The following is a 13,873-nucleotide window of genomic DNA, read 5'->3' as shown; positions in this document are numbered from 1 at the left end:
AGGCCCTTCTCGGAAGAAGTAACAGCCATACGTCTCGGTGCCCTAAGGCGGTCGACTGGATTATATGTGTGTGTATGTTTACAAAAGATGTGAACCCTTGTCTCATAGGAGGGGAGTGGCTTATATCGAGTGTGCCAGGACCCCTGCTCCCCTCCGTTACACAGGGTTCAATGTACATTAAGAGAGAAACATTACTGGAAACGCTAGCCATTAAGTGCTATAAATGACAATTAAGCCTATAAGTAAATGCTCGACCGTTGTTGGTGCAGAGTGGCTTTAGATCTTCTGCTCGTCGAGTGGCTTCTGCGACGGTCGAGTGATATTGATTCTTCCGAGTGGAACGTCTCTGTTCGAGTGGATGATGGTACCCTTTGAATGATTCTGGCTTTAGGGTGATGTCCTAGGGGAAGGTGTCTAGGTTAGGCCTATGACCCTACCCTAGGTACATAGCCTCATCAGCACCCCTTTCCCTTTCCCTCTCCCTCTCCCTTCCTTCTTCCCCCTTCCACCAAGCGAAATCCTACTAGGACTTGGAGTCCTAGTAGGACTCCTCTCTCTTGGCGCGCCCTACAGGGGCCGGCCAGCCTACCCCTCTCCTCCTTTATATACGGGGGCAGGGGGCACCCTAGAACACACAAGATCAATTGTCTTAGGCGTGTGCGGTGCCCCCCTCCACAGTTTACCACCTCGGTCATATTGTCGTAGTGCTTAGGCGAATCCCTACGTGAATCACATCATCAACACCGTCACCATGCTGTCGTGCTGATGGAACTCTCCCTCGACCTCAACTAGATCAAAAGCTCGAGGGACGTCATCGTGCTGAACGTGTGCTGAACACGGAGGTGCCATACGTTCGGTGCTTGGATCGGTTGGATCGTGAAGATGTTCGACTACATCAACCACGTTACTAAACGTTTCCGCTTTCGGTCTACGAGGGTTTGTGGACACACTCTCCCCTCTCGTTGTTATGCATCTCCTAGATAGATCTTGCGTGATCGTAGGAAATTTTTTGAAATACTGCGTTCCCCAACACATAGTCCCCGGAGAACCATTTGAGCAAGAGCGGTTCAGACGGCGGCTGGTGGCAACCGCCAGAAGCATGAAAAAGAAGCAGCAATAGCTGTACGCCGATCAAAACAAGCTCAATGATAAATGGGTGGAAGTTCTCGCAGCCAAGCAAGACCTTGAAGAACGGTAGGAGAGCGCACCCAAGTCCTACCCACGCCGGCGTTTGCTGCTAGAACTTGATTACGAGGCAAGGGACAACGTGCTCTTGACTCATGGTCGTGCTCACCAGCCTGACCACCCCATAGAGGATGCGATAGGCCAACATGGGAACATAGGAACCCCCAAACAACAACACGCTGTTACGGCAAGGATCATGTTAACTACCACGAGCCCTACGATGTAGGCAAAATGACAAAGGCCAATCGAGCGCCCCCATGATCCATTTATGGGTCCAGAGGGCTTGCGCCAGCCGGACTCGACGGCTATGAGGCCTGGTTAGACAGGAATGGAAGAGGTCGGGAACAGGCTCATGCACGGATGTCCCTAGACGTCCGGCACAATACGGCTCGATTTCGAGGGCACGGTCACCAGATCTATTTCACAGACGCGGTGATGGAACATCAATTACCGGATGGGTTTAAACCCATAAACATCGAACAGTACAATGGGACGACCGATCCCTCCATGTGAATTGAAGATTTCCTCCTCCATCCACATGGCTCACGGAGACGATCTCCACACCATCAAATACCTGCTGCTCAAACTTAAGGGACCGGCGAGGCATTGGCTTAATAGCCTGCCTCCTCACTCCTTCAGGAGCTGCGAGGCCCTCGGGGATGCCTTTAGGGCAAACTTCTTGGGCACTTATGTCGACCTTCAGACACAAATGACCTCAACCACATTATTTAACAACCTGGTGAGTCGGGCCAGAAATTTTGGGATCGGTTCTTGACTAAAAAGAACCAAAGACTCAACTGTCCCTATACAGAGGTAATTGCCGCCTTCCGGCATAGTATCCGGGATGAGTGGCTCATAAGACAGCTCGGGCAGGACAAGCCGAGGACCATGGCGGCCCTCACCTCCCTCCTAACCCGCTTTTACGTGGGAAAAGATAGTTGGCTGGCTCGCAGTTCTCACAACGGCGAGGCCGGCACCTCGGAAGCACGCGACAATAATGGAAAACCCAAGCGCAATAAGAATAAGCACACACGTTGGAACAGCGGTAGCGACGCCAATGGCGCTGCTGTCAATGCAGGGTTCAACGGCCCCTGGGCCGGACAGTAAAAGAAGCCCTTTAAAGGGAATAAGGATGGTCTCAGCCAGCTTGATAAAATCCTTGACAGGCCATGCCAGATTCATGAAACCTTGGGTAAACCTACAAACCATACCAACCGAAACTGTTGGGTCTTTAAGCAGGCCGATAAGGTGGCGGCAAAAGGGCAAAATAAAAGCCAGTCACGCAGCGAGGACGAGGAGGAACCTCGATGACCCAATAATGGAGGTCAGAAGCAATTCCATCCCGAGGTGAAAGACGTCAACATGATCTAGGTCACTCACATTTCTCAAAAGGAGAGGAAGCGAGCACTTTGGGACGTCTATGCCCTAGAACCCATGGGCTCGAAGTACAACCCGTGGTCAGCTTACCCGATCACCTTCGATAAACATGACCACCCGACCAGCATCCACCATGGAGGGTCCACGGCTTTGGTTTTGGACCCCATCATCGACGGGTTCCACTTAACACGCGCCCTTATGGACGGAGGCAGCAGCCTCAACCTGATCTATGCTGACACAATCGGGAAAATGGGCATCGATCCGACAAGGATCAAACCCAGCTCTACCACTTTCAAGGGTGTCATACCCGACATTGAAGCACGCTGCACGAGCACGATTACATTGGGAGTAGTCGTTGGATTTCCCGATAACTTCCGAAGTGAAGACTTGATCTTCGATATCGTCCCCTTCCGCAGCGGCTATCACGCACTACTCGGCCTAACTGTATTCGCTCGCTTCAACACGGTCCCGCACTATGCGTATTTAGAGCTAAATATGCCAGGGCCAAACGGTGTTATTATAGTTAATGGTAACACAAAGCGCTCTCTCCGAACAGAGGAGCAGACCGCGGCTTTCGCAGCCGAGGTTCATGCGTCCGAGGAGGCAGCCCGCATCTCAATAGGAAAGGGTACCCCTAGTTCCTCCAAGCAAGGCCGGGGCATCAACCCCGTCCTCAGACAAGCCAACACTGACCCTAAATAGGGCTACACGCTCATCGTTTCTCCCCTATTATCGAAGACTATGTACCTAGAGTACACAACTTCGCACTCTAAATTCCATGGGCGGCTGAGGAGCATAAAACACAGGACGCATCACTCGGCTCAACCAGGTGACGCCCAACTGAAGTCTTGTGCACCTACAAGGCATTGTCCAAGGCCCAATAGGAGCATCATCATTACCATGGTATAAACCATCGTGCGACAGCCACAAACTCTTCGAAGGATCCGCTCCTCTAATGCATAAAGCATAGGATAGACAGAATAAGCAGGCCGCACACACTATCCTCGCCATAAACGAGGATAAGTTGGTAAACAGCAAGGAGATGCAGACGTGCGGCAGGTCCAGGACACGAGCTATAAAGCCACAAAAAGCCACCCTGTTTAAATCCCTCCCCCCTCTTTTCCTTTTAAATGTATCTTTCAAAGCCCCTCTCATAAGCTCGGCATATACGGCTCGGCCATATGAAATAAAGAAAAAATTAACCTTTTGCGGTCACCACGCACATATCTGTATCTCTTATTTTTTTCGTGAACATGTGCTCAAATTCACGATTTTTTTTGTATGCGGGGTTCTTTTTTTCAAGCTCACGAACATGTTTCTTTTTCCTGAAAAAATAATGAAAATTGCGGGAAAAATTATGCGATCATTTTATGATTTTTGGAACATTTTTAAAAATCATAATCATTTTATTAATTCACAATAATTTTATGATTTCTTGAACATATTTTTAAAAATTTACAATCTTTCGTAATATGGTACTTTTCTGAAATTCCAAATTATTTTTAAAAATTAAAAAAAGAAAAGAAAAACAAGAAAACAAAAAATAAAATAGAAAAAACAGGGGCCATCCCACTCCCTCACATGGGCCGGCACAAAAACGCACGCAGGGAGGGTCCTCATTTCGCGGCGCGCACTGTGCTAATAGGAGGTACCGGCGGTCAATTTGTTGATTTTCTGTGTCTTTCTCCCAATAGAACCTTCCCAAACCTGGGTGTTTTCCTGAGTTTCTTTCTATAGGTTTTATTTTGGTTATTTTGTGAAAAAAAATATTTTTCAAATTTGTAAACATCTTATGGATTTTGGAATAATTCTTTAATCCATGGCCATTTAATGAAAATATTTTTTTCTTTCCAAATTCATGATTATTTTCCCAAAATTGTGCATATTTTAAGAATATTTGAACATATTTACAATGTGGAATTGTTTTTTATTAAGATTATTCCTAAAATTAATGAATGTTTTATATATTCATCCGCTTCTTTCTAAATTTGGAGCATGTTTATAATTCGTGAACATTTTCTGAGTCTGTGAACTTTATTGAAATTCAGAACATCATAAAGATCACTGATATTTTGTAAATTGACTAATATTTCTTCCAAGAACGTTTTCTAAATTTAAAACTATTTTAAATAGATGGAGGAAATAAATAAATCTGGTGAAAAACCCGCCCTGAAAAACCTCAGCCCAGGCACCGGGAGATACCACATGTTCACTTCTTACTAGGCAGCCCGTTACTGTTGGCGTTAACAAGAATGTACGTGAGATCTCCTAGTTGACACTCTGTGCGTTAAATAGTGCAGGCGACGCCAGAATGTAGAGCGCAAATGGGCTACCGAAGCAAAGCTTACTTGCGAGTGTTTTCCTTTTGGTTTTTCTCTGTTGTTTTTCCCCAAAAAGACTCACTGTTGGATAATTTTCTCTTCGCTTTTCCTGAAAATGTTCCACGTACATTAAAAATGTTTACTGTATATCAGAAAAAATAGATCATATAGGAAAAAGGTTTACTGTTTATTAAGAATATAGTCTCCATATTTTAACAATTTTTTAATGCATATTGAAAAGATGTTCACCGTTTATTTCAAAAACAAAACACAAAAAGAAAACGGATAATAAATAAAAATAGAAAATAACAAAAAAACAGCCAAACAAATGTCAAAATAGAAAAAACTAACAAAGAGCATGGGGCGGCGTCACAAAAAAAAGGGATGTGGACCGGCCTAATTCCCCCTGCTGCAGCGTCGCCCCATACATTTGACGCCTATGAAGGTCAAATAGGATGTGCGGCCACGTGCGGGGAAAAGGAGCACTCGTTGGGGACGTCCTATATGCCACTCTTTGCGGTAAGTAGTCAGCTAATCCCATGGGAGGCAGTCTACTTGGGCCGGCCCATTGCAGTGCGCAGAGGAGCGAGGCTAAAAAATGGCAAAAATATTTCCCGATACCTAAGGATTCGAACCTGCGACGACGTGCTGATGTGCACTCGAGGAATGCCAATATGACCGAAGTGATCTTGCGGCAGATATGCAGAACGAAACTAAAAGAACTATGGAAGTATCAAACTTAAAAGTTCATGCGAAAATCACGAAATATTATTTAAACTGGTGAATAATTTCTAAAATTTTCCGAAATCTTGAATTCATTTTTAAATTACTGCATTTTTTCCAAAAACTTGAACATTGTTTAATTTGTGACCAAAATTTGAAGATGACACAATTTTTCGACAGAATTTTTTTGAAAGCGTGAACATTTTTAAATTTTATGATTTTAAAATTGTAAAACAATTTTGAAATTCCCAAGAAATTTCGGAATTGCAAACAGTTTTTGAATATGTGAACAAACATTTGAAAACTTGGAACTTTTTTGGCAAAACGTGAACAGTTTTCTAAAATATGAACATTTTTTGGAAAACAAACAAATTATGAATATTTTGAAGTTTTTTAATTTGTGAACAAAATTTGGAAACTAGAATTTTTTAAAAGAAATAAATTCTGATAGCACAAACATTTTTGGAAATTGAAGAACAAATTTTGAAACGGACAATAATTTTGAGAATCTCGAACAAATTTGGAAATGTGAACATTCTGTGAATATGTGAACAATGTTTTTGAAAACATGAACATTTTTTGAAAACTTTGAACATATTTTGTGAAAAATGACATTTTTTATAACTTCGAACAAGTTTAGAAGAAACGAACAATTTTTTAAATGCAAACATAATTTGAATATGGTGAACATTTGAAAGCATTTTTAACATTATGAAAATGAAAGTTATTAAGAAAAGGAAAAATGAAAATGAAACAGATAAAAATGAAAATAAAACTTGAAAAGGGGAAAATGAAAAAAATGAAAGTGAGAGAAGAAAAGAAGAAGCAGGAAAAAACGAAAAAGAAACACTAATACAGGTTTTAGGAGCCATCTAGGTTCTCAAAACCGGAAAAAATAACGGCTGGGAACCACCTAGAAGGTTCCCAAAACCAGAATCATTAAAACATTTCATGGGCCAGTCCACCCCCGAACGCTCGTCGATCTCCCTGTGCGTCGTACCGACAACTTGTCGCAACGAGCGGCAAGTAGGATATTCCCACTCGTTGCCTCATGGGGGAGTCCCTATTTCGCTCGTAGGTCAACAAATAAACACCAATGATGTACCCCAACGCCCCTTACCATTTTTCGGCTAGCGCATGTGCAGGTTGGTTGTTTCTTTCTTTTAGTTTGACCTTTGGTTTTTTTAATTTAAGAATTGTTCATGAATCTCAAATTCGAAAAAAGTGACCAGGATATGAAAAACAAAGTTCTTAATTTAAACATTATTCATGAATTTGAAAAGTGTTACGGATTTCATAAAATGTTTGTAATTCAAACAATGTTCACAAATTCAAAAAATGTCAAGAATTTTACAAAAATGTTCACAAATTAAAAGAATGTTTGTGAATTTTAAAAATAGTTCTTAAATTTCTTGAAAAGTTCATTGATTCAAAAAATGTTAATCAATTAGAAGAAAGATCATGCATTTAAAAAAGTACATAATATAAACCAATGTGCATGAATTTTATTAATTGTTGCCAAAATTTTTGAAAAAAATTCACCAGTTCAAAATATGTTCACGAGTTTCAAAAAACATGTTAAATTTTTTAAAAAAACATGAACTGAAATGTTCATGATTTCAAAAATATGCATGAATTTGTAAAAATTGTTCGCAATTTGAAAAAAATATATTCACAATTTCATTAAAAAAATCCCTCAAAAAACTTTAACAATATATTCCGCGAACGCATCAACCTTTAACTGACTCACTTGCGTGAGCGACATAAACATCAATACCACACCAATTCCCAAAAAAGCAACTCCATCATTCTCAACAAAATAAATAAAATCAACTACATGGTTATTACATCATCATGTTTTAAATATAATGACACTATCAAAAATACAATTTGCATCTGTATAAGGCCATCATTTATTCCCGAGAAAAAATGATTATATTTTTGCCTTGGTAAGGTGGTCATATCCAATGATAGCTCCATTCAAAAATGTTATGCTTGTTGAATCTCTTGGATACAATCTTTTTTCTGTATCTAGACTAGCTGATTTTGATTTCACTGTTCTATTTACCGAAGTAGATTACCAACTGTTTCATAGAGATATTCATAATATGGTTTTTACCGGCATTCGCAGAGATGATTTATACATTGTTGATTTCACGAAAAGAGCACAACCTCGTACATGCCTTATTGCAAAATCTTCTAAAGGTTGGTTATGGCATAGAAGGCCAGGACATGTTGGCATGCAAAATCTTGATAAACTTGTCAAAGGAGAATATATTCTTGGTGTTAAAGATGTTATCTTTTACAAAGATAGACTTTGTAGTGCTTGCCAAGAAGAAAAAAGTTGGAGGAAGTCATCACGTGAAGAACATCACGACCACACGAAGACCACTCGAACTACTTCACATGGGTCTCTTTGGTCCCAATGCTTACAAGAACCTTGGTGGTAACTCTTTCGGTTTGGTCATAGTTGATGATTTTTTCAGATTTATGTGGGTGTTCTTTCTCGATGACAAATCGCAGGTACAAAGGATCTTCAAAAACTTTGCCAGAAAGGCCCAAAATCAATTTGAACTGAAGATCAAGAAAGTGTGGAGCGACAACGGAACAGAGTTCAAGAGCGTCAATGTGGATACCTTTCTTGACGAAGAGGGTATCTCACATGAGTTCTTGGCTACGTACTCACCTCAACAAAATGCGGTTGTTGGATATTGTGTTAAGGCTATATATACCCCTCCACCCCCACTTATTCTGAGAGACAGCCATCAGAACGAAACTTCACTTTCACTATTCATTTTCTAAGAGAGAACCACCTACTTATGTATTGAGATGAAGGCATTCCAATCCAACCATTTGAACGTTGATTGTTAGCCACCCCAAGTTGCTTTTCACTCCAATCTTTTCTCCTACCCAAGCCAAATCTATGAGAGAGTGATTGAGTGTCCAGTAGACTATCTTTTGAAGAACAAGAGCAAGAAGTTCATCATCAACATACCATATATTACCATTTGAAGAGTTGTGTCTCCTAAATTAGTTAGGCGTCACCTAGGAGCCCCCAAGGTCATGTGGAGTTGTACCAAGGAGTTTATAAGGACAATGAGATTGCCTACTTCGTGAAGATCTACCACGAATGATGCTAATCCTTCCCGGTGTAAGTCATGGTGAAATAGACAAGGTTGCTTCTTTGTGGGCCCTTTCTGGGTGGAGCCCTCCGTGGACTCGCGGAGTCGTTACCCTCCGTGGGTTGAAGTCTCCATCAACGTGGATGTATGATTGCACCACCTATCGAAACCACACCAAAATACATCATGTCTTTGTGTTTGATCTTCCCATCTCTACCTCCTTTACTTTACGCACACTTGCATGTTGTACTATTTCCGCTACTCTATCTCTAGATATGCATGTGCAGAAAGTATTGGTTGCAACTTAACTAGCGCCAAAATCTGTTTAAACTTCAAGAAAACTAAAAAGTACACCTTTGGTTGGCTGACTGTTTATTCACCCCCTCCTCTAGACTCTATCTTCCCGATCCTACATGATGGTTAGTGTGATGGACACTACGGCTTGCGGCGACGCCCTCGCCACGGATTTACGGCTGCCACCAAAAGGTTTTTTTCAGCTTCCTCTCTTTAGATCCGGTGCCTGCCGCGGGAGGCTCATACTGGCGCAAATGTGGGATGCAGTCGGAAGCCTCCTTCATGGGTTTAGCGGTTCTCACTTGTCCAATGTGTCTTCAACAAGGAAATACAATCTATAGACGACAGCTTGATGCAGAGGGTATGGTTGTGCAACTGCGACAGTGGGAGTTCAACACATGTAGTTGATGTGGTCGTGGCAAAATGGTGGCGACAACACAAGATTGACTTTGATTCGACCGTGCTTCTCGAGTACCTGGTCTCGAGCTCCGCGTGAAACCCTTAGGTCTAACCTAAGTTGGTTATACCTGCCAATGTCAATGTTTTAGCGTCATTATCTTGTTGAAGGTCTTGCTCACATATGCAAGTACTTGCTGAGTTCGTGAAAAAATGGTGATGACAACACACAATTGATTTTGATTTGGTCGTGCTTCTCGAGTACCCGGTCTCAAGCTCCGACGTGAAAACCCTAGGTCTAACCTAGGTTGATTTTGCCTGGCAATGCAATTATTTTTGTGTTATTATCTTGTTGAAGGCATTACTCAGATATGCTTAGACTAGCTTTTCAGGGTGAAAACCCTCTGGCCTTTGCTGGCTTCATCCGATGATGATGACGTCTGAGTGTCATTCCCTTCCCGAACGTGTTGTTTTTGAAGAACCTCGTTGTCTTTGTGGTGTCAAGAGATGGTTGGTACAGATACAACCATTGTCGTAGTTTGTCGGTCACTGTTTTGACCATTTCTATTTTTTTTCTCATTTTTCTCGCTTATACATAGTTTTGGTCTTGTACGATTTTGTTATTGTCGGCATGCTTTGTGTGTGTGCGCGCGCGTTGTCGTTGATGTTGGTTGTGTGCATTTCAACTGCGCAGAGACAGGTTGTGTGCTCGTTATATATATGTATCCACTTATGTTTTGTTTTTTATTCAATAAATTCACCATTTTTCGAAGAAATCATTTCTTGAGCAATTTGGCCACAGCCACAAACCGCATAGGAGCGAAGTGACAAGTGACATCATGGCGGCTCGCGACCGCCGAGCACAAAACCGCTATTCATCTCGTGCCGCTGCCGCCCCAAGGCCCCCAAGCGCTTGCCCCGTCCTTGTCGTGGACGTGGAGCATGCATCCGATCGTCCGGTCGGACATTCTTTGGACTCTGACCCTTGGCGGCCCGTACTTGCTTTCTTCTGCACGGAGACCACCCGATTCTCAAATGCCAAAGCTCGGGCAGCTACCCAACAGTCCTACCCGCTCGATTTGATCGCTGAGATTCAACCAAGTCTCTCTCGAACACTGTTCTCAAAGCGAACTCGTTATGTTTGGTACTTATGGACGTGCATAGCTCCCGACCGTCTGCATCGCCGACAAGTTGGATGGCAGTAGGATATGAATATGAATGAATGGCGGTAGTGGGAGTGGCGAAGTACAATAGTGTATGTGCTAACTGCCCGGTCGAGAGTGCCATGGGCTACATGACAGGAATGCCGAAACGCACGAGAAGATGATAACGACGTTGGTTTCGCCAGAGCGAGCCAACGCCCCACATGGTCCGTCCGTCCGCTACAGGACGCCAGATGTTCATCATGCATGACACCATGCAAACGTTTCCGAGATAGAGTTGATAACTTGATATTATTAATATATGCGCCGAATTATAGTTAATCCACGTACTGATCGTCACCGAGTCTCCAGCCGTACGTTTTCGGCCATTGTTTTGCTGTATGCATGCATACAAACGGGACACTTGTTACCACAACAATTACGTTATTTCAGGGGCCACCAACACGTAAAAATCATGTGGAGTGACATACACAAACCAGCATTGGATACCGAACACTACAGGGCCCATGGCCATACCATAAGTCGTTATCACTTGTTAAATCCACCGTACCTCAACGGAACCACCATGTTTTGAATAACCAGCTCATCCGAGCATGCATGAGACCGGCCTACCTATGATACAAGGTCCAACAATTTCCGTATATTTCCTTGCGCCCAAAGTTAAGCTTCCTGAGTTAATCAAGGGCTCGACTTTTACAGGTTGAAAATTTACATATATCACCTAAAAATAAAATAATGTGTTTGACGCACGGCAACGATAATATATTTCCTTATGCATGCGTTCGGCCGGGCGATCTGACCGGATAGTTAGTGAGACCCCTGAGCCGTGACATGCAAAAGTCTGAAACACGAGCCCGTTCATCTGACGGCAATGGTACATGCGTACATCACTAGATCGATGAGTGACGCGCGAGATCGAGCTCACGTGCGCAGGAAATCAGCTAGCTAGGTTCCAATTCAAACACACACGTCCTGTTTCAAATCCCAGATTTCTGTCTTGTGTAAAGTGAACTGCTTTCTGCCAAATGTTGACATATGATGCCCTATCCGCTTGTACCCGTCAATTTATTAGACTATTGGGTGGTACAAATAGTTACATAAACCTAGTGCAGTATGGGTACGCCGACAAATACTGTGTCCGTTTTGGAAGCCGGTGTTGAAGATGCTCTAATGAAGCGTCTGCTGGCAGTGATATGAGGGTCGACCATCCAACGTTTACCCGAAACGGCGAAACCTCCGCCTGCAAGACATACAAATTCGGATATAATTTATGCAAACACGACGGAATTCATGCCAATAAACATAAATTCGATATAATTTACATAAACCAGATGATATTTCGTCTGTTCAATTAAAACCTAAAAAACCTAAACTAATTCTAGCGCGCCGCCGTCATCGTCTGTGCCGTCATTGTCGTCGTTGTCAGAGTGGTCCTTCCAGCGGTAGAAGGGCGCAACAGCCCTGCCCGGCCATCGACTGGCGCTCGCAAAGGAGCATCGGCTTCTCCTGCATCATGCGAAGGGCCGCCTTGGCCAACGCCCGACGCTCACAGAGGAGCCTCAGCTTCCTCCTGTGTCTTGCGGAGGGCCGCCTTGGCCAACGCCGACCCTAGCCGGTGGCAGCAGAGGCGTCATTGACCAATCATTCCTCCCTGATCTTGGCGACCTCCCCGTCGAGGTGGCGCAGTTAAGCACAGATCTATGGTGGTTACCGACCGATCACGGGTTAAGGTTTGATCACAACATAACAATCTTCTTTGGCTTAGGAAGATTGATATGTCTAGCGGGCTCTTGGCCAATCACATCATGTAATTTTGCGCATTGTGAGCAATCTTAGAACAAGTCCAACTCCATGATCACATTGTTGATGCCATTGTTTGGAAGTTCACCGTACAAGTACTCCGCGGTGTCCGACCAACAAGTCCCAGTTTCATGGGACGATTGACACTGTCATGGTGCCGTTAGTTTGGGGCAACCGGGGACCTCTCAAATGCAAATTCTTCACGCAGCTTGTCCTCAAAAACATAATTTGGATGGTTGATCATTTGGAAAGGAGAGAGTGGCCTAACAACGGCTTATGTTAGCTCTGCAAGTGCGAGCTTGAATCGGTGACACACGTGTAATAAAATGTAGGTTCTCCATCCGCATTTGGAATGCCGTCAAATCTTGGATCGGGATGCCGGAGATTGCCATCGCAGCTTGGCAAACGCTTCCCTCGGTCCACACTTGGTGGGTGCCACGACGCTCAGGGGTGACCATAGAAGACACTCAACAACAACGCTCTTGATGTTTGTTGTCTGGGAGCTATGGAATGAGAGAAACGCGATAGTTTTCAGAAACAAATCCACCGTGTCATAGCTCATCATCGATCACATTAAGAATGAGGCCAAGAATTGGCTCTGGGCTAAGCATTTGAGCTCTATCATGCCGCATGAACATGCTTTCTTTTTTCCGTATGTGGAGGAGTGATGGTCCTCGCTTAAAACCTTGTCAAACCTTCTTCTTTATTTTTTCGCAAAAAAAAACCTTCTTCTTTATTAATAAGATTATGCAAAGCGTTTGCTTCTGTTTGGAAAAAAACATACATATATTCCTTTATTCACCCGTGTGGTGAGTTTAAGGGGTTAGCTTGCGAGTTAAATGAGTCGATCCGAGTCCGTATTTCGATTTGTTATGTTAGCGAGCCGAGTCGAGCTAACACGTTAAATTATTGAGGAGTTCTAACGAGTCGAGTGCTCGAGTCACTCATCATCCACCCGTATAATATGATCAATATAGACGAATAAAAACTCAAAAAGATATAAAGGAAAAAAGATTCTAATGCTCAATGTTTTTTTTTTCGGGAAATACTCAATGTTTCTAAATGAAAACCATTTAAATCGGCGAGGAGTAGTGACTTAGGAAAAACTCTGCTGCCTACCTACCTACGTGCGTGCGTGCGTATATTGATCGTATCATCTGATGTGTGGTCACGGCCCGTCGAATCGATCATTCGATGGAACGTAGCGTACGTACGGGTGTCCGGCGAAAAAGATGGTTTTGGCCCAGGGTGAGGGCGATACGTACACACTGATCCATGACAATGCATGGTGTGGTTGGAAAGCAGCCGATCAGGCGAGGTCAGGGATGAGTTTTTCTCGCTTTCCCGGCGGTCCCAAAGCCTTTAATTGGGGGCTGGGGCTGACCCCCTTTGCCTCAAAATGTGTTGCACCTCGCCTTGTTGCCTCGCTGACCTACGCTCATGTATATATAGCTCCTGCCACAGCCCTGTCACCCCCAGTACTACCATCCCA

The sequence above is a fragment of the Triticum dicoccoides genome, chromosome 3A (genome assembly GCF_002162155.2).
Source record: "Triticum dicoccoides isolate Atlit2015 ecotype Zavitan chromosome 3A, WEW_v2.0, whole genome shotgun sequence".
NCBI classification, from domain to species: Eukaryota; Viridiplantae; Streptophyta; class Magnoliopsida; order Poales; family Poaceae; genus Triticum; species Triticum dicoccoides.
This window is presented reverse-complemented; position numbering follows the sequence as displayed.